Source organism: Eumetopias jubatus, unplaced genomic scaffold, assembly GCF_037043125.1.
Source record: "Eumetopias jubatus isolate StellerSeaLion01/CBP00866 unplaced genomic scaffold, mEumJub1_p1.0 scaffold_11, whole genome shotgun sequence".
Taxonomy (NCBI): domain Eukaryota; kingdom Metazoa; phylum Chordata; class Mammalia; order Carnivora; family Otariidae; genus Eumetopias; species Eumetopias jubatus.
The window spans coordinates 71,240,296-71,263,623 of NW_028274817.1; the positions used below are offsets into that span (position 1 = coordinate 71,240,296).

General features: G+C 39.9%; 1 long non-coding RNA gene across 4 annotated transcripts in view; it reads right to left on the bottom strand.

The window, feature by feature from the left end:
* LOC148163083 (uncharacterized) overlaps positions 1–23,328 on the bottom strand; it is a 96,913-nt gene that overhangs the window by 57,732 nt on the left and 15,853 nt on the right. For 2 of the 4 annotated variants that reach the window (XR_015769513.1, XR_015769514.1), the window contains exon 2: positions 5,163–5,254. The exons of the other annotated variants lie outside the window; for them this stretch is intronic. This is a non-coding gene — a long non-coding RNA (uncharacterized LOC148163083). The remainder of the gene's footprint in view (positions 1–5,162; positions 5,255–23,328) is intronic. 4 annotated transcript variants of the gene reach the window in all.

Genomic DNA, 23,328 nt, shown 5'->3' on the forward strand with positions numbered 1-23,328 from the left:
TCCATATTCATGGATTGGAAGAACAAATATCATTAAAATGTCTATACTACCCAAAGCAACCTACACATTTAATGCAATCCCTATCAAAATACCAATAGCATCTTTCACAGAGCTAGAACAAATAATCGTAAAATTTGTATGGAACCACAAAAGACCATGAAAAGGCAAAGCAATCTTGAAAAAGAAAAGCAAAGCTGGGGCATCACAATTCCAGACATTAAGTTATATATATAAACCACAATGAGGTACCGTCTTACACCAGTTAGAATGGCAAAAATTAACAAGGCAGGAAACAACAAATGTGGAGATGTGGAATGTGGATGTGGAGAAAGGGGAACTCTCTTACACTGTTGGTGGGAATGCAAGCTAGTACAGCTACTTTGGAAAACAGTATGGAGGTTCCTCAAAAAGTTAAAAATACAGCTACCCTATGACCCAACAATTGCACTACTAGGTATTTACCCTAAAGATACAGATGTAGTGAAAAGAAAGGGCACATGCACCTCAATGTTCATAGCAGCAATGTTCACAATAGCCAAACTGTGGAAGAAGCCAGGATGCCCTTCAACAGATGAATGGATAAAGAAGATGTGGTATATACACATATATATATTTTTCTGATGGCTAAGTAATATTCCATTGGAATGAATATGAATACCCACCATTTGCATCAACATGGATGGACCTGGAGGGGTTTATGCTAAGTGAAATAAGTCAAGCAGAGAAATACAATTATCATATGGTTTCACTCATATGTGGAACATAAAGAATAGCCTGGAAGACCATAGGAGAAGGGAGGGAAAACTGAAGGGGGGAAATCAGAGGGGGAGACAAACCATGAGAGACTATGGACTCTGGGAAACAAACTGAGGGTTTCAGAGGGGAGAGGTGTGGGGGGATGGAGTGGCTGGGAGACAGGTATTAAGGAGGGCACGTGTTGTGATGAGCATTGGGTGTCATATGCAACTATTGAATCATTGAACACTACATCAAAAATTAATAATGTACTATATGGTGGCTAACTGAACATAATAAAAAATTATATTACAAAGCTGTAATGATCAAGATAGTATGGTACTGACACAAAAACAGATACATAGATCAATGGAACAGAGTAGACAACTCAGAAATGAACCCACAACTATATGGTCAACTAATCTTTGAAAAAGCAGGAAAGAATATCCAGTGGAAAAAAAATAGTCTCTTCACCAAATGGTGTTGGGAAAACTGGACAGCAACATGCAAAAGAATGAAACTGGACCACTTTCTTACACCATACACAAAATAAATTCAAAATGGATTAAAGACCTAAGTGTGAGATATGAAAGCATTAAAATACTAGAGGAGAACATGGGCAGTAACCTCTTTGACATCTGCCATAGCAATTTCTTACAAGATATGACTCCCAAGGCAAGGGAAACCAAAGCAAAAATTAAGCTATTGGGACTTCATCAAGATAAAAATCTTCTACAGAGCAAAGGAAACAATCAACAAAACTGAAAGGCAACCTATGGGATGGGAGAAGATATTTGGGAATGACATATCTGATAATGAGTTAGTATTTGAAATATATAAAGAACTTACAAAACTGAACACCCTAAAAATAAATAATCCAGTTAAAAAATGAGCAGAAGACATGAATAGACATTTTTTCAAAGAAGACATAAAGATGGCTAACCCACAATGAAAAGTGCTCAACGTCACTCATCATCAGGGAAATACAAATCCAAACTACAATGAGATATCACTTAACAACAGTCAGGATGCCTAAAATAACAACACAGGAAACAATAGGTGTTGGTGAGGATGTGGAGAAAGGGGAACCCTGTTACACTGTTGGTGGGAATCCAAACTGGTGCAGCCACTCTGGAAAACAGCATGGAGTTTCCTCAGAAAGTTAAAATAGAACTACCCAATGATCTGGCATTTGCACTACTAGGTATTTACCCAAAGGATACAAAAATACGGATTTGAAGGGATACATGCACCCCAGTGTTTATACCAGCTTATCAACAGTAGCCAAATTATGGAAAGAGCCCAAATTCCCATTGACTGATGAATGGATAAAAAGATATATGTATATAATGCAATATTACTCAGTCATAAAAAGAATGAATTCTTGCCATTTGTAACAACGTGGATAAGGCTAGAGAGTATTATGCTAAGTGAAATAAGTCAGTTAGAGAAAGACATATACCATATGATTTCACTCATGGGGAATTTAAGAAACAAAAGAGATGAACATATGGGGAAAAAAGAGAGGCAAACCAGAAAATAGACTATAGAGAACAAACTGAGGTTTGCTGGAGGGGAGGTGGGCAGTGGGATGGGTTAAATGGGTGATGGGTATTAAGGAAGGCACTTGTTGTGCTGGGCACTGGGTATTGTATGTAAGTGATGAATCACTAAGTTCTACTCCTGAAACCAATATTACACTATATATTAACTATAATTTAAATAAAAATTTGAAAAAAGGGCTTTAATGGAAAAAGGAAAGGGCAAAGAAATAGTTGAATAAATAATAGCTGAAAACTTCCCAAATTTGATGATAAATACTAATCTACATATCCAAGAAAATCAATGACCTCCAAATATAAGAAATACAGGAGGATCCACACCTAGGCACATCATAATCACATTGATGAAAGCCAAGGACAAAGAGAAAAACGACTTATCACATACAAATGATCCCTGACTTTACATCAGAAACAAAGAAAACCAGAAGACAGTGTGATGGCATATTTAAAGGATTGAAGGAAAAAGAAAAAATATATATACAATGGAATATTACTCAGCCATCAAAAAGGATGAAATCTTACCATTTACATGGATGTGGATGGAACTAGAGGATATTATGCTGAGTGAAATAAGTCAATCAGAGAAAGACAATTATCATATGGTTTCACTCATATGTGGAATTTAAGAAACAAAACAGGATCAGAGGGGAAGGGAAGGGAAATAAAATAAGATGAAATCAGAGAGAGAGAGACAAAACCATAACATAAACCATCTTAAATATAGGAAACAAATGGAGGGTTGCTGGAGAGGAGGTGGGGGGGATGAAGTAACTGGGTGATGGACATTAAGAAGAGCACGTGATGTAATGAGCACTGGGTGTTATATGTAACTGATGAATTACTGAACTCTACCTCTGAAACTAATGATACACTATATGTTAACTAATTGAATTTAAGTAAAATAAGTTAAAAAAAGAAAAAGACTATGGATCAATAATTCTATATTCAGCAGTATTATTTTTCAAAAAATAAAAGATAAATCTATTCCCACATAAGCAAATACTGAGAGAATCTGTTACCTACAAGAAATTTCTTCAAACTGAAAAGACAATAGATGGTAACTGGGATCCATACAAAGAAATAAAGAGCAATGGTAAAGGTAATTGCATAGATAAATATAAAGACCGTATAAAATATATGATTTTGCTTTTTTCTTTCCCTAATTTAAAAGGTGAATGCATAAAACAATAGTAACAAAATGGTGTCAATGGAATTGTAGTGTATAAAAAGTAATGACAAGGGCGCCTGGGTGGTTCAGTTGTTAAGCGTCTGCTTTCGGCTCAGGTCATGGTCTCAGGGTTCTGGGATCAAGCCCCGTGTCTGACTCCCTACTCAGCAGGGAGTCTGCTTCTCCCTCTCCCTCTGCCCCTCTTCCCTGCTTGTTCTCTCTCTCATAAATAAATAAAATCTTTTTTTTAAGTAATGACAATAATGGCACAAAGAGGAGTTAGAAGGGAGCTGTATTGGGATATACAGTTTGTTTTTTTAAAAAGGTTTATAAACTCAGGGCCTCCATAGAAGCATAAGCCTTTCAGGGGGCTAGGGGAGGTTTTCTTTGGCCCCCATCTTACTCCTTATACATCATTAAAAGGACCATCTCCAAAAATGTAGCAGGCACAGTTGAGGGACTTGCACAATGGATGCTTTACAAAAAGTCATCTGATTCAGTGCTATAGAGGACCACCTCTTTAGTCTTTTGAATGGATCTGTTGCCTCCTACAAGCCAGGCCTTGGCTGATGTTTGGTGTTTAATATAGCTTCTTGTTGTATCATACACAATTTCTGATAGGTTTTTCTGGGTGGTCTGTAGCTATGATGGTACTCTGTGGTTTCAGAAAGCAGAGAGTGAAGCCTGTAATTAGAAGGCTAGGGCATGATTTCAGTGAAGAGAGACAAGGAGTTATTAGATATTGGCTTTATGGTTGGGAGGTAGGTAGAGCCTCCATGGTAGTTGTAATGTCTACACCAGAAGGTACCTTTCTATGATTCTGCTGTTGGACTCGGTATATATTCTGGTTTGTGGGTGGTAGGTGATAAATAATCTAATGTGGACAGAAAGGGCTTTGAAAACTGTCAAACTACCAAACTTGTGAGACAAAATTGAAGTTCCTGCTTAACAAGGCAGCAGTGGCTGGGATAGATGAAAATTTGGAGCAAGACAAAATATACCACCATGGTGAGAGCACCTACCACCACCATAAGGCCAATACGGCCCTGGAGGAAGATGAGGCTCAGCACAGATCATGAAGTAAGCATCTCCTGTTAGAAAGGGTTGCAGTTATCTCAGTGGAACTTCAATAGCCCTAATAGCCTCCTGGATTTGTAAACTCCCATGGATACCAATGTCCCGTAAGGTTCAAGACTGATCTTTGGCCACCAGAAGTCTGTGGAGGCACAACTAGGGCTGTATAATGGTTGAGATGTCTGAAGTCCTCCCCTGATAGGATGGGCTGTGGTTTTCTGGTGGAGTGGCCCCTTTTACCTCCTATTCTTATAGTCTTTGAAAGATATTCTGGGAAACCATGGACTTTATCCTGATGGTTTACACATCTATCGAGTAATGATTCTTTATCTTGCCACATAACTTCTCTTATGTCTTTGAGGCCACAGTATCTCAGGAAGGAGGAACTCACAATGAGATGGTGATCTGCAACTGAAATCTCTAAGGAAGGGGACCAAGTGCACTGATGTGGGCTGAGGGAAAGTTGCTTCAGGTTGTGATGTTTTGACCTTGTGATCAGGGATTGTCCAGAGCCCCCTTGAGGTAAGGCTTATAGGCATCTGAAGCAGCTTTTATTCCCATCCTATAGAATTTATCTTGGCTGTAGTCAGCTTTCTAGAAAACAAGAACAAGGGACAAAGTACCTTATACCAGTGTTCAGAGGCCTCTTGTGATAGGACAGTTCTCTTGTCACTACTGGGAAGCCTGTCTCAGTGGTGTGGATCACAGAAACAGCCTGGAAAAACAGACAGAAGGGTTGTGAGCCTCTATAATCTCACCAAGCCCCTAAATATTTCCTGGATGGCTTGGGAAGCTGCTTGACAAGCCCAAGCCCATGAATAGGATTTTCTGCCTTTCAGGCATATGATTTTGGGTGGGCTCAGAGGTAATGCTGCAGGGATGACTTGGGTTTTCCCAGATTGGGGGACTTTGAGGGTAAGGTTTGGAGAATAAATGGTAATATGATCCAGCTTTACCATTGCTCCTTGGTCCAGAAGGGCCAGAAAAGTCAATCCAGAATTTGTTGCTAAGGGCAACATTGATTATTCAAACTGTCCTAAGTGTCTGTAGTATCTGATTCTTTAGTGAGGGCTGAGATAGGCCCCTTTGGAAAGCTAAGCAGTGGTTGGGTAGCTGCTATAGTTTAAGTTCCAAGGTCTAGAGCTGAATGATTATAAATTTGGTAAGCCATGGCTTTTAGGTAGACATGGGACACAATTAATTAGAATTCTGGAATTATCATTCACTAGCTGACTTATTCTCTCTGAGCCTCATTTTTTTCTCATTTATGGAATGGAAAGTCTGACAATACCTACTTTTGGGAGGAGCTACTTTGAGAATCAAATTAAATGAGGCAACACTTAGCACAGTGCCTGGAACATAATAGGTGCTCAGTAATGGAAGATACTGTGGCTGCTGTGATTTTGTGGTGTCCACGGGTGGCAAGAACCGATAAGTAAATACCAAGGGTCAAAAAAACTCAGGGAAGTGGAGTCCAAAGTGGAAGAGTAAGACTGGAAATGAAAGACAAAGTCAGAATAGAAAATTGGGAAAAGTTGAAAGGGAGAAAATAAGAGCTAAAGTGGGAAGGACCACTATTGTTGGCCATTGGCCACATGCTCCAGGGGTGATTCAGGCTGGTTTGGAGAGACAAAGCCCTCAAAGATAACTGGAAGGCTATTTTCCACTCCCTACCTTCCTGTAGTCACAAACATCTTATAGGTCCAGCTTTGTGAATAACCTTTTGAGCTGGCCCAAGAAGCTGAGGTTATTCAAAACAGGAAGTTGTTACTTACAGTCACCATGATGAGGCTAAGTAATTCTGCCAAAGTCATATTTTTCCATTCTTGTCTTTTACCCAAAGATCTGAGGTCTTAGTGAGGAATGGAGCCAGAGAAGCTGAAATCCTAAGGTCTTATCTGTATCCTTAAATTCCTGAACCCCTCATCTGTGAGAGAGAAAATACTTGTCTGTATTAGTCAAGATAGTTTAAGCTATGCTGTAGTGACAATCCCTAAAACTGGTGCTTAAAACAATACAGGTTTATTTCTTGCTTATGCTACGTGTCCATTGCAGGTCAGTCTAGGGCTGAATTGCTGCATCAAGGGAGAGGAACAGCTGAATTACTCACTGATCCTTAAAGTTTCCACCCAGAAGTGACCTATGTCAATTCTACTCAGTTTTCATTGGCCAAAGTAAGTCATATGGCCATGCTTAACTTCAAAGGGGTGAGGGAAGTGCAATTCTACCATGTGCCTTAAGGAGGAAAGCCAGAAATTACTGGTGAACAGCATTTATGACTACTATTTCTGTCTTATTGAAATATGGGCTCTGGTACATCAACCTGTGGTATAGTCAAAGTCTCAGTGCAAAATCTCTCTTGTCTTTTTCTGAAAAGTTCTATTATTATAGAAGGCTATTTCCTTAGTCAGTATTCCAGGTACCTTAGAGGCAGATAAATTGGCTTAAATGCCTGACAAGCTCACAGAAAGGGCATGTGACAATATTTTTGGGTTAACTAGTAAAGTGGATTGTGGACTTCTAACCAGGTTAGTTTGAGAATCTACAGAAAATATCAGGGTGAACATGAGGAATAAAGACTATCAATCACATAGCATGGCTTTTTCTATCTACAGCCACACTAACCACAATGAGAATAGTTGCATGGTGATAAGCCCCCCGGATTTGTGATGCAGAGTATGGAAGCAAAGCTGAAGGATTTCTAGCCTGATGAGAGAGGACAAAACACTGGATTTTCCAAGTGCATGGTCAAGAAAACCTCCCCTGCATGGTGGTTATGCTGGGTTCATGGAAAAATTAAAAGGAATGTACCAAATTCTACCAAAGGTGATCTGCCACTAAGAGTCAAGGTGGGACAAGTTGGCTTCTTTGCCTTGGAATTCCATAGTCTTGTGCGAGCCCTCTTTAGGATGATGCCACTTATTTGTTGAGCACTTTCAGAAGGTTTTGCCAGGGCTTCTACACAATGAGTTCTCTCAGGTGTTCGAAGTGGGAAATCTCATTAAGTGGGTACTCAGTGGCACAAAAACAGACACATAGATCAATGGAACAGAATAAAGAACCCAGAAATGGGCGTTCAACTCTATGGTCAACTAACCTTCGACAAAGCAGGAAAGAATATCCAGTGGAAAAAGGACAGTCTCTTCAACAAATGGTGTTGTGAAAATTGGACAGCCACATGCAGAAGAATGAAACTGGACCATTTCCTTACACCACACACAAAAATAGACTCCAAATGGTTGAAAGACCTAAATGTGAGACAGGAGTCCATCAAAATCCTAAAGGAGAACATAGGCAGCAACCTCTTTGACCTCAGCTGCAGCAACTTCTTGCTAGACACATCTCCAGAGGCAAAGGAAACAAAAGCAAAAACAAATTATTGGGACTTCATCAGGATAAGAAGCTTTTGCACAGCAAAGGAAACAATCAACAAAACTAAATAGCAACCTACAGAATGGGAGAAGATAGTCACAAATGACATATCGGATAAAGGGCTAGTATCCAAAATCTATAACTTATCACACACAATACCCAAAAAACAAAAAATCCAGTCAAGAAATGGGCACAAGACATGAACAGACATTTCTCCAGAAGACATACAAATGGCTAACAGACACATGAAAAAATGTTCCACATCACTCTAGCATCAGGGAAATACAAATCAAAACCACAATGAGATATCACCACACACCAGTCAGAATGGCTAAAATTAAGTCAGGAAAAAAGAAAAGTTGGTGAGGATGAGGAGAAAGGGGAACTCTCTTACACTGTTGGTGGGAATGCAAGCTGGTGCAGCCACTCTGGAAAACAGTACGGAGGTTCCTCAAAAATTTAAAAATAGAGCTACCCTATGATCCAGCAATTGCACTACTAGGTATTTACCCAAAAGATACAAACGTAGTGATCCGAAGGGGCACATGCACCCCAATGTTCATGGCAGCAATGTCCACAATAGCCAAACTATGGAAAGAACCTAGATGTCCATCGACAGATGAATGGATAAAGAAGAGGTGGTATATATATACAATGGAATATTAGCTATCAAAAAATGAAATCTTACCATTTGCAATGACATGAATGGAACTAGAGGGTATTATGCTAATTGAAATTAGTCAATCTGAGAAAGACAATTATATGATTTCACTCATATGTGGAATTTAAGAAACAAAACTGGTGAACATAGGGGAAGGGAGAGAAAAATAAAATAAGACAAAACCAGAGAGGGAGGCAAAACATAAGAGACTCCTAACTATAGGAAACAAACTAAGGGCAGCTGGAAGAGAGGTGGGTGGGGGCATGGGCTAACTGGGTGATAGGCATTAAGGAGGGCACATGATGTAATGAGCACTGGGTGTTATATACAAATGATGCACCACTGAACTCTACCTCTGAAACTAATTATAAACTGTATGTTAATTAATTGAATTTAAATAAAATAAAATATTTTTAAAAATCCACTCAGTGGATATGGCTAAGAATGTGAACTTGAGGCCACAACTATTTTCTAGCATGGCTAGGACTATTATTTGGGCCCTTCCTGCAGCTAAAAAGAGTGCATGTATTTGGGTGATTCTACCATCTATTACTCACGGCCAAGCATACATGTTTTGAGAGGCATCATTGAATCTATGTCATGGGGCAGTTGAATTCCTGGGCCTGCTCTTTCCCCCATCCTACCTTCATGCCTGCCCCATTTTCATATTTAGAGCTTGCTTGCCAATCCAGGCCATAGTATATTCCAGAATAGCATGCAATTTTATTCATGGGGATCTTCTCTATCAAAACTTGTTGATTCTCTGTCCCAATCTTGTTATATTATGAATGGATACATTCTATGGGCAACATAGCAAAAAGGTTAAGAGTTCAGGATCTGAGGGCAGATTGCATGTATTTGAATTTGGACTCAGCCAATTACTAACTGGTAGGTAACTTTAGACAAATCACTGAAACATTCTGAGTTTTGGTTTCTTTAGCTGTAAAAATGAAGATAATAAGAACCTCTCGGGATTACTGTGTTAATTAAGTGAGATAATTAATATAAAACATATTAATATAAAATTTAATATAGTGTCTGACATATAATACGTGCTCAATAAGTGGTAACCATCCCATCATCATCATTACCATCATCACCATCATGAGTCCTGCTAAGAGGGCTGTTACATGTGAACTTCTTTCTCAGAAGCCAGGATAAGTTGCTAACTTTTGTGGTCACTCACTCCCTGTCCTTTCCACTGTAGAGCAATGGCTTTCATCTTGATCTACTATTGTCAGCACTTAATGTGGGCCCCTCAGGCAGCAGTCCAAACTACCCTGTCAGTAGCTGAAATTCTGGTCAACTCTGTGGTGTCTGGGATGATTCTCTTGGAGCATAAGCTCAGGAAGCTTCTTCCTCCCAGGAGTTGGAGGGACAGGATTATTTCCTCATTTCCAGGGTCCAGTCTGTATCACATGGGAATACTTTGTGGCCAGGGCCAGAAGTATGCATGTTCTGAATTGTTATTGAAAGAAATCTCTGGGGAAATAGCAAGGCTTTACCCACCCTTCAAAATAGTAAACTAAGATTCCTCTAGGACAACCAAGTACTAGAAATCACGACCACACGAGACCGGAAACTTCAGGTATCAGGAGACATAATACCTTCATCTGTAGCCCCAAAGGCAAGTGGAGGAACATCTGCCAGTGTCTCACCCTGCCCGATTGGATTCCTAGCATTAGCCACCCCCACTTACACCCAAACCTCAAACCACATAGTTGAAACAGACCTCTGACATGACTTGCAGCCTACACCCTGAACCACTTTCATTGACCAGCTGTGCACTGCTTCCTAACCTGTTGTTGATTTTCCTGGCATCAAACTTATGATTTGTTTTACATCCTCCTCCCATCTCCCATGTTATCTTATGGCCTAGTCTAATCCTCAGATAAAAATCTTACATTCAACCCCAGCTCTCTGGCTTGTACTTCTTTTCCTCATAACCACAGCTAGGACTTTCGATGGCTATAGTGCTATTGACTGGTATGGCAAGCACTGATCCTGGGAGCTCCATCCTAGTTCAGGCCTTCAGAAGCAGTGATCTTAGTAGGTTCACAACAGCCTCATAGGTAGCTAGGACCCCAGACCACCAGGTCAAGTACTTTATCTTGGTCATCCTAGTAGTACCAGGAGTGTTCTACCATGTCATGACCAGCATCCCACATGTATTCCAAAGCTATGAAGTTGAGATATATTTGGGCAGCATGCTTAATTATACCTCAGCCCAGATGGTTTGGGTGACCTTCAGAGGAATCATCCTTGGCCGCCCCAGAGTAGAATTCCCTGAGACCATACTCTCCTCAAAGCATTTAGAAAATGCTGACAAAGGTGACTGTGGTTTCAGAGCAGGAGCTCCCTTAGACCCTTGTAATTAAAAAGTTTCTTAACTTCATGAGCTACTATTACCTTCTATCTACAGCAGACAAGTCAGAACTTGTCTCCATCTCCAGTGCTACCCATGATCCAAACGATCACCACCTGTCTCCTGGACCACTGAAGTAACCTAACAAATCTCTTCACAAACATCATTCAGCACCTATAATCTTTTCTCCACAAGTAGCCAGAGTGATCTTTTAAATACAAATCATGCCACAGCACTCCCATGTCTAAATCTCTCCAATGTTTGTGGTTATATTAAAAAATAAAGTCCTTATTTTTTGGAACTATATATAAAGTTATTTATGGATGAAAGGATATAATGTCCAGATTATGTTTAATAATTCAGTGTGTCTCAGGATACAAAATCAATGTACGGAAATCTGTTGCATTTTTAATCAGCAATAATGAAGCAGCAGAAAGAGAAATCAAGGAATCAATTCCATTTACCAATGCACCAAAACCAGTAAGATACCTAGAAATAAATCTAACCAAAGAGGTGGAAGACCTGTACTCTGAAAAGTATGAAACATTGATGAAAGAAATTGAAGATGACACAAAGAAATGGAAAGACATTCTATGCTCTTGGATTAGAATTGTTAAACTGTCTATACTCCCCAAAGCAGTCTACATATTTAATGCAATCCTTATCAAAATACCAACAGCATCTTTCACAGAGCTAGAATAAACAACCCAAAAATTTGTATGGAACCACCAAAAACCCTGAATAGCCAAAGCAACCTTGAAAAAGGAAGGCTGGAGATATCACAATTCTGTACAAAGTTATTACAAAATTATATTACAAAGCACTAGTGATCAAAATAGTATGGTACTGGCACAAAAATAGACACATAGATAAATGAACAGAATAAAACCCCCCAAAATGAATCCATAACTATATGGTCAATTGATCTTCAACAAAACAGGAAAGAATATCCAATGGGGAAAAGACAGTCTCTTCAACAAATGGTGTTGGGAAAACTAGACCACTACATACAAAAGAATGAAACTGGATCACTTTCTTTCACCATACACAAAAATAAATTCAAAATGGATTAAAGACCTAAATGTGAGACATGGAACCATAAAAGTCCTAGAGGAGAACACAGGCAGTAACCTCCTTGACATCGGCTGTAGCAACTTCTTTCTAGATATGTCTTCTGAGGCAAGAAAAGCAAAAGCAAAAATAAACTATTGGGAGTACATAAAAATAAAAAGCTTCTGCACAGTTAAGGAAACAATCAACAGAACTAAAAGGCCACCATATGAAATGGGAGAAGATATTTGTAAATGATGTATCTGATAAAAGGTTAGTATCTAAAATATATAAAGAACTTATACAACTCAACACCCAGAAAACAAATAATCTGATTTAAAAATGGGCAGAAGACATGAACAGATATCGCTCCAAAGAAGACATACAGATGGCCAACAGACACATGAAAAGGTGTTCATCATCACTTACCATCATGGAAATGCAAATCAAAACTACAATGAGATATCACCTCACACCTGTCAGAATGGCTAAAATCAATAACAGAAGAAACAGTGTTGGCAAGGACGTGGAGAAAAAGGAACCCTCTTGCACTGTTGGTGGGAATGCAAACTGGTGCGGTCATTGTGGAAAACAGTATGCAGATTCCCCCAAAGGTTAAAAATAGAACTACCATATGATCCAGCAATCACACTACTGGGTATTTACCCAAAGAATACAAAAACACTAAATCAAAAGGATACATGCACCCCTATGTTTATAGCAGTATTATTTACAATAGCCAAGATATGGAAGCATCCCAAATATCCATCAAAAGATGAATGGATAAAGAAATGATATGTGTGTGTGTGTGTGTGTGTGTGTGTGTGTGTGTGTGTGTATCTGGATAAAGAAGAAATGGTACACATATATATTTCATATATTTATACATGAGAATATTATTCATCCATAAAAAAGAATGAAATCTTGCCATTTACAATGACTTGGATGGAGCTATAGAGTATAAGTGAAATAAGTCAGTCAGAGAAAGACAAATAGCATATGATTTCACTCGTATGTGGAATTTAAGAAAGAAAAACAAATAAGCAAAGAAAAAAAGAGAGAGAGACACACCAAGAAACAAACTCTTAGTTACAGAGAACAAACTGTACCAAAGGGGAGGGGGTGGGGATGACTTAAATAGGTGATGAGATTAAGGAGTGCACTTTGATGAGCACTGGGTGATGTATGGAAATGTTGAATCACTATATTATACACCTGAAACTAATATAACACTGTATGTTAACCAACCAGAATTAAAATAAAAACTTTTAAAAAGGGAATGTATGTAAAGCTAATTGAGTTTCTTTGGCCCAAAATAATCAAGGAATTTCAGGCAAAACGTGACAACTGCATTTCAAGTGTTCAGTAAAATTGTTGCCCACACACGCAAACTATAAGGATATAAATCAGCCCTCAAACCCCTAGAATTAATTGTTTTCCCTAGAATAAAATAGTTATTATTTGGGCAACATATTGGTGTCTTGACAGTGAACCTTGCCTGGAATCAGAGAATATCCGTGATAGTACAGGTATGCTGGGAGGCACTTTTGCTTGCATGCATTTTGCCCAAGAGAGTTTGAGAGTTCGTTGTTATGGAAACTGTCTCAATTGGTAGGAATCAAAAAGTAAGAATTACTCCTGTCATTATCCAAAGAACCTCTGTATTAAAATTTAAGAAACGTTAATAAACATGGTGGGGTCCCTCTGGCCATAATAAGATCAGGTAGAATGGGCATGCATATAATGCTATGAAGAGTATGCCTCTGGACTCCCACCCACCTCCTTGATATTTTGAAGGGAGCCCTATCTGACCATTGGAATCTGAAATCAATGGAAGGGCCCAGATGGGTAGATAAGGGCTCTGTTTGCAGGTAAACTAAGGAATACATTTCCATTTGCTGATGGGTAAGTGGTGGGGGCAACACAGTACCCCAGACACAAAGGAAAAACACTATGACACCTGCATAAGGCACCAAAGTGACTGTTCAGAGATCAGGTTTTGCTTCATGTGAAAGTTGCTATACTGTTGGACAGCAATTCTGTATCTGGTAGTGAACTGGTTAGAATACTTGCCACTTTGCAAAGTACAGCTGGAAAGGGGAACAGAAGCTGGACCTATAATGCAATGATTTTCAAAACTCAAACAACATCAGCATTTCCTGTAGGAATTGTTGAAATACAGATGACCGAGGCTTACTCTAGAATTTCTTATTGACTAGGTCTGGAGTGATACCAAGGATTTGCATTTCTAGCAAGTTTTCAGGTGAATTCTGATGCTGCTGGCCTGGGGACCACATTTTGAGGATCACTGACATAATGCATCATATCAACGTTTACCCATCAGGGAAGTAATTAGGATAGGAGATATTCCAAACTCAAAGCAATAATGATGATGATCAGATTAGTTGTTTATTTTCAAACCTGCTAAAGAAAGAAGAGCATGGGGACATATAGTGGGGTGTGTATGTCACACATTTTGAGGGGGATTCCATGACTACCTCAATCTTTGATAAGTGGGAAGCTCTTTCCAAAGCACCAGGAATTAGCAAGCCTCCACCCACAAAACATTGTCCAGATACTGCAGTGTTTAAGTCTTTGGAACTGGAAGTTGTTTCTGTGACAGGAATGTTGCTAGTGATTTTGAGAAGACACTCTCATTGTCTAACTGGAGGATCCAGAGATAGTCCGCTGAGAACATGTTGGGAAATTCTAACTCACTGAAGGAAGTGGCAGTACTCTTCTTTGCAAAGGTACTACTAGATGCTTGTTCCTCATCACTCTTACTCCTGGTGAGAAGGAAAGAATTCTTTTCACAACAAAAGTTATCCAACTCCTCCTCCCCATCTTCCTTCAGGTGAGGAGGAGGCCATTTATTACAATAATGCATCAGCGTTTTTTGTTTTTTTTTTTTCAGGATAGGAAACAGATAGAAGCAATAGAGAGGTTTGTTGGTCTGGGAGGTACTTCATCTGAAGAATGGGTGTTTCCACTCTCCTCCTAGAGCCAAGAGACTTTCCTGCTGGTCTTGACCACAAGAAGCCAATGGATCCTGCCATCCTTGACCAAGAGGTAAGCAGAATAGGGCCATAACCCTGGGAGTGGAACCAGGGGCAAAAGAGTAACAGAGAAAAGGAGGGGGATCTAGGGATGGGAGCCTGCTAGACACCTTTCTGAGACAGAGTCTGTGGACTAAAGCAGTATTAGCTGGCAATAGGGGAGAAATGGTTTATACCATTTTCTAGATTTCAAATGTATTTAAGTAAGCCATAACTAAAATACTTTTAAAAAAATCTTATAATTAATCCTACTCTTGCAAGTCATCATGGAATATAGTTGCAATGTTATATAGATAAAATGCTAAGTACAGGACCTGGCACAAAAAGTAACAGAAGCTACCATTTGTTAAACACTGACTCTGTGCCAGACTCAGTACTAAGCCCTTCATCTACATTTTCTCATTTCACTCTCCTAACAATCCCCTGAGGTGGACTGTAGCATTTTATAAATGAGGAATTACAGCTCTAAGAGATGAAGTGACTTACCCAGGATGATACAGCAAGAGAATTGGGAGTATTTGGCTGCAAAAAGAAGAGCAAACTAAATCTAAAGCAAGGAGAAGGAAGGAAATAATAAAGATTAAAATGGAAATAAATGAAATAGAAAGTAGAAGAACTATAGAGAAAAGAAATAAAACCAAAAATTGGTTCTTTGAAAAGAACAACAAAATTGACAAATCTTTGGCTAGATTGACTGAAATAAACAGAGAGGATTCAAATTAGTAAAATCAGGAATAAAAGAGGGAACACCACTACTGACCTTATAAATATGAAAATGATTATAAGAAAATAGTACAGACAACTATATGCTGAGAAATAAATGGACAAATTTATAGAAAGATGCAAACTACTGAAATAGACCTAGGAAGAAGTTGATAATCTCAACAGACCTATAACAAGTAAAGAGAGACAACTAACAACAACAACAACAAAATTACCCACTAAGAAATGCTGAAGTCAAGATGGCTTCACTGGTGATTTTTACCGAAATGTTTAAAGAAGAAAGAACACCAATCTTTTGCAACCTCTTCCAAAAAGTAAAAGAATAGAGAACACGTCCCAGTTCATCCTATGAGGGCAATATTGCCCTGGTGATAAAACCAGACAAAGGCATCACAACAAAATGAAACTACAGAACAATATCTCTTAATGAAGATAGTAGTAAAATCCTCAATAAAATACTAGCAAAGCTAACCCAGCAGCATTTAAAAAGGATTATTCACAATGACCCAATGGGACTTATCCCAGGAATTTAAGATTGGTTCAACATATGAAAACCAATCACTGTAATGTACCATATTAATAGAATAAAGGGAAAAATCTACATCTTTATCTCAATAGATGCTGAAATAGCATTTGACAAAAATCCAACACCCTTTCATGACAAAAACAGGAAACAAACTAGGAATAAAAGAGAACTTCCTCAACCTGATAATGTGTATATATGAAAAACACACAGTTAACATCAGACTTAATGGTGAAAGACCAAAAGTTCTTCCCCTAAGATCAGGAAGAAAACAAGGATGTCTACTCTCACCACTTCTATTCAACATTGTACTAGAACTTTAAGCCAGGAACATTATACAAGAAAATGAAATAAAAGATATCCAAATTGGAAAAAAAAGAAGTAAAACTGTATTTATTTATAGTTGACATGATCTTGAATGTAGAAAATCCTATGAAATACATGGGGCGCCTGGGTGGCTCAGTTGGTTAAGTGTCTGCCTTCTGCTCAGGTCATGATCTCAGGGTCCTGGGATCGAGTCCTGCATCAGGTTCCCTGCTCAGTGGAGAGTCTGTTTCTCCCTCTGCCTCTCTCTCTCTCCAAATAAATAAATAAATCTTTTAAGAAAAGAAAAGAAAATCCTATGCAATACATATACATGCAGCAACTATTAAATTTAAAAATAAGTTCAGCAAGTTTGCAGGATACATGGCTAATGTAAAAAAATTAGGTGTATTTCTGTACATCTGTAATGAATAATCTAAAATGAAATTAAGAAAACAATCCTTTTTACAATAGTATAAATACTTAGGCATAAATTTAACTAAGGAAGTAAAAGACTTGTACACTAAAAACTATAAAACATTGCTGAAAGATGACAACACTCCCAAAGTAATCTACAGATTCCACCCAATCTCTATCAAAGTCCCAACTGGCTTTTTTTTTTTTTTAGAATTATATAAGCTGATCCATAAAGTCATAGGGAAATGGAAGGGACTCAGAATAATGAAAACAATCTTGAATGGGAAGAAAAAAAGTTAAAGGACTCATACTTCCTGATTTCAAAGCTTACTACAAAGCTACAACAATCATGACAGTGTAGGACTGGCATAAGGATAGATATTGAGATCAATGGGATAGAATTGAGAGTCCAGAAATAAGCCCTTGCATTTATGGTGAGCTGATTTTCAGCAAGAGTGCCAAGACTATTCAGTGAAGGAGGAATAGTGTTTCAACAAATAATGCTGGAATAACTGACAATCCACATGCAAAAGAATGAAGTTGAACCCCTGCCACAGAATATACACACAAACTAACTCCAAATGGATCATAAAATTAAATGTAAGATGGAAAACTATAAAGCTCTTAGAAGAAAAACCTGAGTTATTCTCCATAATATCAGTTTAGGCAAAACCTTCTTAGATATGACACCAAAAGCACAAGTGACAAAATAAAATGTAGATAAGTTGTACTTCATCAGAATTAAAAACTGTTTTGCTTCAAAGTATACTATCAAGAAAGTGAAGGGGCGCCTGGGTGGCTCAGTTGGTTAAGCATCTGCCTTCAGCTCAGGTCATGATCCCAGCATCCTGGGATCAAGTCCCTCATTGGGCTCCTTGTTCAGTGGGGAGCCTGCTTCTCCCTCTGCCGGCTGCTCCCCCTGCTTATGCTCTCTCTCTCTCTCTGACAAATAAATAAATAAAATCTTAAAAAAAAAAGAAAGGAAGTGAAGAGATAACACACAGAACAGGAAAAAATATTTGCAAATTGTATAAGGGACATGTACATAGAATATATAGAGAAATCTTACAAATCAATAATTAAAAAGCAATTAAAAATTTAGGAAAGGATTTGAATAAACATTTGTCCAAAGACGGTTCACAAATGGTCGTTAAGCACATGAAAAGATGCTCAACATGTTAGCCATCATGGAGATGCAAATCAAAACCACAATGAAAAAAAAAGAAAAAAAAGAAGAAAAAACCACAATGAGATACCATTTCATACCCACTAGGGTGGCTATAATCAAAAAGACAGATAACAAGTGTTGTAGAAAATGTGGAGAAATTAGAATCGTCATCCTCTGCAGGTTAGAATGTAATGTAAAGTAATGCCACCACTGTAGAAGACAGTGTGGTAGTTTTTCAAATAGTTTAACACATAGTTACCATATAACCCAGCAATTCCATTCTTAGGTAATACACAAGAGAAATAAAAGCATAGCCCACAGAAAATCTGCACACAAATGCTTATACAGCAGTATTCATAATAACCCCAAATGGAAACAATCAAAATGCCCAGGAACTAATGAATGACTATATAAAATATGGAATATTATTTTGCAAGAAAAAGAAATGGAGTACTGATACATGCTACAATCTTGGAAACATTATGCTAAGTGAAAGAAGCCAGCCAGAAAAGGCCACATATTGTATGATTCCAATTATATGAAATTTCCAGAGTCAGCAAATCAATAAAGACAGAACACAGATTGGTGATTGCCAGGGGCTGCAGGGGTGACAAGGACTCTTTCCTTAACCAACCTTTAGTCAGCCTCCTCTAAGCCCTTTACTCAACTAGGACTTGTCCTTGGACCTTGTTCTTAGGCCTACATAATCTAGTTTTAGCAAGAATCCTGTTAGGACAGTTTAGTGAGAATCCCCTACTCTAGACTTGAAATGTCAAATTCCCAATTCCCTACTGTCCCCCAGGTATTTCTGATTACCTTAGCCTGCCTTCAGCAAGAATACAATTTAGTAAAAATCTCCCTATGTCTGTTGTCTCTTCTTAATTTTCCATCCGCCAACCATGCCCCTCCCCAACCTGCTCCTTCGCTATAAATCCCTACTTACCTTTGCTGTGTTTGGAATTGAGTCCAGTTCTATACTGAGATCTTTTTTGTCCCATATTGCAATAGTTCTGAATAAAATCTGTTTTTACTGTTTTAACTACTGTCTGGCTCTGTTTTTTTTTGTTGTTGTTGTTGTTTGTTTGTTTTTTAACAAGGGTTAGGGTGGGGATGGGAAGTGATTGCTAATGGGTATGGAGTTTCTTTTTGAGATGATGAAAATGTTATAAAATTGATAGTAGTGATTATTGCACAGCCCTTTGTACACACTAAAACCCATTTAATTGTATACTTTAAATGGGTGAATTGTATAGTATGTGAATTATATCTCAATAAAGATGTTAAAAAATTGGCTGTGTCTGGATCTGAACCCAGTTCTAACTAAGTCTAAAGCTCACATTCTTCACAAGACTGTTAGGCCCCCACCCTGGATGTGCTTGATAAATGCATGGCTGTTATTAGGGCTACTGCTCTGGTTACGCAGTGGAGAGAAGAATTCATGCCTGAGAAGATCACCTTGGAAGGGCTTTGGAAGTTCATGGACTTGAGGAGCAACCACCACAGCCCAGAGCAGTTGCTAACTGCCCCAAAGCAAGCCTGTATTCCCAGGGATTCTACTATCAGATTTTAACTATGAGGGGAAGCCAGAACTGCTGACTGACACTTGTCAACCTGGGGACACAGAGCTCTTCCGTGACTTCCCATTTCAGGACCCAGGAAATGTCACTCGACTGGGTCTTGCCTACAAGCCTCTCATCACCAGATGCAGACCATCCCCTGTGCTCACTGGGTGCTGGCAGAGTTCCAGGACCAGCTACCACAGACCTAGAAATGACTGAAGGCAGAAATGATCTTAGGCATCACCCCAGCTTTACTACATGGGTCCTGGCAAGACTGAAGCCAGCACCTCCACCTGTGTCACCACAGCAGACTGGGGATGGCTGAGGCCTGTTCATCCTGGGTTGTCAGGACATCAGGCAAGATGTCTATGGCATGGCACTCTCTTATCAGAGACATGAGGACAAGAGAAAGAGAAAAAGCTGTGCCTAGGCAACCAGAAGGACCACTACACTTATCCTTAAACCTCAAATTCCCACAGGAACAGAAGCCATACAAAGAATCTTGACTCCTTTCCCTCAAGTCATTATGTCACACTTCCCAGACAATCCCTGCAAAAATGGCCTTTCCTTACCCCAACACAAGACTCCCCTTGGCCTTGGGTCCCTTGTAACAATAGCAACTATTGATTGGGCCCTTACTCTGTGCCAGCTACTCTGCTAAGTCCTTATTCCTCTTATCTCATCTAATTCACTACAACATTACCAGAGATAGGTGGCCCCATTTTGCAGAAAAGGAATCTGAGACACGGAGAGGCTAAGTAGCTTGCCCAGCTTTGCACAGCTAAGTGGTAGATCTGGGCTTTGAATTCTGGCAGTCTGAATTCAAACCCATGTTCTGAGTCACTTCTCTAGCATCTGTATCTCTGACCAGGTACCTATGTGGTGACCCCATTTGGGAAGGAGCTTCAAGAAAGGTGCAGATGCCTTTTGTACTGTTAACCAAGCCCAAGTGTGAAGCCAGCGTGGAGACAACTTCAGGGATTCCACCACCACAAGGAAGGCCACTGACCCACCCACCTCCCCACAGCTTAATCAGTCAGAGCAGCCCATTCTACAGTCCATATCTGCTGTAATTATGATCCTCTGACCATGCCACTGGTTCATCCTACCTGGCTGTGTTGTGAAGCCAGGTGCAGCAGGCCAGAGCTCAGAGGGGCATCATATGCCAATGCTCTGGCCCGCAGCATCACCGGCAACAGGCACACCAATCTGTCTTTTTTAGGTTTCCTCAGCCCTGGGGACCCTGCAGCCCACCAGAGGGCACTGTGAGTATTTAATTAAGTGACATACTAACAAGCTGGGGGAAGTGGGGTATCCCCAGAAGTTTTAGCCCCCTTCAAGCTGGCTTCACCAGACAAACCCAGAGGAACTCTGCCTTTTCTTGCCCCTGTCCCTCACCCATACACACAGGTAAGCACCTGAGGATTCCAGGCCCAGGATAACTCTTTTTAGTAGCTGCCTTACTCTGTTATAAGGACAAAGATAGATGTACAAGAAATAGCCGATTTCCTTATTTTCAATAAATCAATCAAAATCTGACTTTTATTCTCACCTCCTGGGCTCTTCGGAACTTTAATCTGTTATTAACAGATATTTTTTCCTGTCACAGAGTTAGGCAAATCCTGGAGTCAAATGTGGAACAAAAGCTTTGATGAGACCCTTCTTCTCACCAGTCATCATTGGTCCATGCACAGCCAGCCTCTATTTTGAATTGGACATTGCCTCCTTTTGACTGGTTGGACAGTATGCCCTTCCAGTCATTAAATATTTGATCACCACCTTTGGGTTATAGGAGCCAGGTGAAATTCCAGCTTCTTTAGTTTGGTCCCAAGGTTTTCCTGGGCCTGCTTCCTGTCACTTTTCCCAGTCTTATCTTTTGCTGCACCCTCCCTTGCACCTTATGTTCCAGCAATACTAAACTACACAGAGTTGCCAGACTGTAGCATGCTAGTCTCACCTCACCTCACCCCTGCCTTTACTCTAGGTACTACCTCTGCTTGGGTTGCCTCCTACACTGCCTCAGCTCAAGCGCCCCCTCCTCTGGAAAGCCTTCTCTAACTATGCTAGTCTGTACAAGGTGATCCCTCTCCGTGTTTCCACACTCTTCTTTGCCTCCTCCTGTCATAGCAATGAGTGCAGCATACTGTACTTGCCTGTTTTCATTATGTGCTTTCTCACAGGTCTGGGAGCAACCAGAGAGTGGAAACTACATTTCTATCTATACCTATTTGTACCTCCTGCATGTTACTTAGAGCCTGGCACAGTGAGTTTTGACAATTAAATGAATGAATTACTAAATGGAATAAATGAGAAAGATGGGGCAGAGCTGAAGTCTGGAGAAGTCGAGAAGAAGCCCATAGCAATATCCCATGAATGGAGTTGTCTGATGTGGCTAGAAGGGTTTTTCCCTCTGTACCCTTCCTGGGCCCCAACCGTACCAAGCTGGGACAACAGAAGGGGACCTTTTGTGATGCAACTCAAAGAGGAGAAGATCAATATGAGATTCTTTTAGCAGCATTACACATAGGGGGCAAGCTAAGTGGCAGTCTTGTCAGTGTGAAAGGCCTGATTGTCTTGTAATAGCTTGACAGCGAAGCTGGACCAGTAAGAAATGTTTTCCTTCATCTCCCTTTCTACCTGTAAGGGTCCAAAGCCCTTTCTAGCTCTACTCAGGGGCAAACTAGATGCAACAGTATGAATGACACCCTAACCCTAAGGCCAAGGAAGAGAAGAGATGAAATTTTGAGGGGATAGGAAGCTTAAAAGGCCAAAGAGCCTCGGTTGGGGTCAGGGAGGAAGAAAGGGGTCCCAGAGGAGAGGCACTCGAGACAACTCTGTGGGTGGCCCTTAAAGGGAAGAACAAAGGCCTGCTAAGGCCATTGATTCAGACAGAGGAGCTAATCACAAATTGGGAGGGGGGTGGTAGGGAGGACTCTCCAGATTGCAAGAGTTGCTGGGAGAAAAGACCTATTCTTTACATTGTTCTGGACTCTCTGTGTATGATTGAGCAGGTAATAGTAAGACCTCCCCCGCCCCAGTAAAGGCCGATATTAGCCTACTCTTCTGATATTAAAAGGAACTGAGTCGAGGAGTGGGCCCCTGGCCTCGAAATTGTTAGCAAAATGGGCCTGGGGCTTAAGAGAAAAAGTGGACACAGCCCAGGCAGGAATGGTGCCAGAGAGCCCCTCCCAGTAAGAGAGGGATATGATGGAGACAACTGTGACTTCGGCACTAAAGTTTTCTGGAGAAGGGTCACATTTGGAAAGAGGTGCTTCTCCAAGGAGCTGGGAGCCTATTTGTGTTGGGAATTTTCTAGGCTGGTTCAAGCCTAAGATTTCTCTCAGGAAATCAGACACAGGCACAGAATTTTTGTAGGCATTTGGTTTGCTTCTGGAGATATGAAGTTCTCCATATTCCTTGAGGGCTATGGTAGAATTAATTTTGAAAGAGCTAAACAGATATTGGAGCCAGTGGGACACAGGAGCCTGAGACAGGTGCCAGAACTAGGGATGCAGCTTGTGAACAAGGAATGCTACTGGGTACCAAAAGCTCTGAAGTTTGGTGGCCTGTTCAGGGTTGGGTATGCTATAGG